General features: G+C 45.8%; 1 non-coding gene across 1 annotated transcript; it reads right to left on the reverse strand.

Moving 5' to 3' along the window:
- Positions 1-805: 805 nt before the first annotated feature.
- Positions 806-877, reverse strand: TRNAT-UGU. The gene has a single exon. It is a non-coding gene; the product is annotated as a tRNA-Thr (tRNA).
- Between the last annotated feature and the right edge of the window lie 1,272 nt (positions 878-2,149).

The raw sequence follows: 2,149 nt of genomic DNA on the forward strand, positions 1-2,149 counted from the left end.
CAGCATGCAGTGGTGCAATTACTCGCAGGTGATTCCTATAGGGATCATATCTCCCCTGTTTTGCGCCAGCTATACTGGCTCCCAGTGGAGTTCTGGATCACTTTCAAGGGCCTTCAAGGGCCTTCAAGGCCCTTTGTGGCCTGGGGCCCTCATACCTTAGGGACCGTCTCTCCCCATATGTCCCAACCAGGCCTCTGCACTCTGCAGAGGTAAATCTATTGGTGGCCCCCGGCCACTCTATGGTGCGGCTGGCTTCTACCCAGGCCAGGGTGTCTTCTGCCCTGGCCCCTGCCTGGTGGAACACTCTTCCTCCAGCTATTAGGGCCCCGTCGGACCTTCAGCAGTTCCACAGGGCCTGTAAAGCAGAGTTGTTCCACCGGGCCTTTGAGAGAGCCAGCTGCTGATTGCCATTTCTTTACACCTACCTACGTTGCCCCCCCCCCCCCATACCATCTCTGGCCACAAATATGCTGTGCCTGTCCTCTCCCACAAGTGGATTTTTCCAGGCAGCCGTAACTACTGACCTCATTACTGTGGAGGTCATGTAATTATATTGTTTTAAATTATTACTGTTCTGATTTTATTGTGTTTTATTGTATTTTAACTATTGTACAGCGCCCAGAGCCTTCTGGGGGCGGGCGGTCTATCAAGTTAAATAATAATGATAATAATAATAATACCATATCCCATGTCTTCTCATGAAAATGGCTTACCAAGGTCAGTGAGTGTCTGCTTTGGCTTGCAATGATCCTCCAGGATCTCGGGTCAAGATCTTTCATGTTATTTGCTACCTGATCCTTTTAACTGGAACCACCAGGGCTTGAACCTAGGACCTTCTGCATACAAAGCAGAAGCTTTGCCATTGAGCCACAGCCCCTACCTGAACAGTTTTCTTCTCCCCTGACCATTGCATCACCTTGAAACACTTGTATTAGGATGGTTCTAGGCCACTGAGTACAAACATAAACAAGGGGATGCATATTAATATATTGTCCCATCCTATATTTATCACCACAACAGCTGATTCTATCTATTGTCCTGGTTTGACCCTTGTAGGAATGGTAGGAATGCCACGTTCTATCCATGCTATACTGGATGATAGTTCCATATCAGAAAATCTGGAACTGCACGTGCACTCTCTTTTCTTGATGAACTGAGACTTCCAATAGATGGATCCTTGGAAAGACAGGCTCTGTGTGGTCCTCTGTGTCCCCTAGGCTTGCCACGTTTGCCCCCTAGATTTGCCTCGTACTCCCTGGCCACCAGCAGGGGATAGGGGAGTAGACTTGCCATATCCAGGTTGGAATACTCCTGGAGATCAAGGGATGAAGCTTGGGGAGTGAGGTACAATGCCATAGAATCCACCTTCAGAAGCATCTGGTTTATCCAAGGGAACTGATCTCTATAGCCTGGAGATGAGCTGTAGTTACAGGGGATCTCCAGGTCCCACCTGGAGGCTGGCATCCCTAGTAGTTTCAGAAGGTAGCCATGTTAGTCTGCAGTAGCACAGCTAGATTCAAGTCCATGACAGCACATCTCAAAATATTAATCATGGTAAATGTGTACAGAAGCAGGGTCCATTGCTGTATGTTGTAATCTGGGACTAGTTTACAGGGACTACTGGGAGCCTGCTGGTAGGGACTGAGTTTAATAATGTAATAGTCCCTTCCCCAGCAGTCAGGTGTATTCTCTGCAGAGCAAGAGATAAACCCTGAGGTTACCACAACATAACAGAAAGGCTCATAAATGTTAGAATGACCAATTTGAACAAATTGTCCAGAAAGTTGGTGAAGATTTTTGTTGCTGTTGTTTTTTAAGTCTGGGAAATACTATTCAGAAAAGTTTTGCTGTAATGAAAGGAGGCTGGATTTAGTGTTTAAGCCCTGATTAGACAAAAATTGGGGGGGGGGGGTTAGAATAAAAATGTACTGCAGAGCATTGTTTTTAAAAGCCTGTTATAAACCTAATCCATTGTTATATGTATTTTGTAACCCACTTGAGTGACCAAGACAATGAGAACGAGGGTAAAATTGGGACTAAATCCCCTACAGAAGCCACAGCTTCATGTACTACGCCTCTCTAATGTACTACATGAAAAGCTCTACTCCCATATGATTTATATTTGTTTACTTTCAAATCCCTAAGTCTG

Source organism: Sphaerodactylus townsendi, linkage group LG11 (genome assembly GCF_021028975.2).
Source record: "Sphaerodactylus townsendi isolate TG3544 linkage group LG11, MPM_Stown_v2.3, whole genome shotgun sequence".
NCBI classification, from domain to species: Eukaryota; Metazoa; Chordata; class Lepidosauria; order Squamata; family Sphaerodactylidae; genus Sphaerodactylus; species Sphaerodactylus townsendi.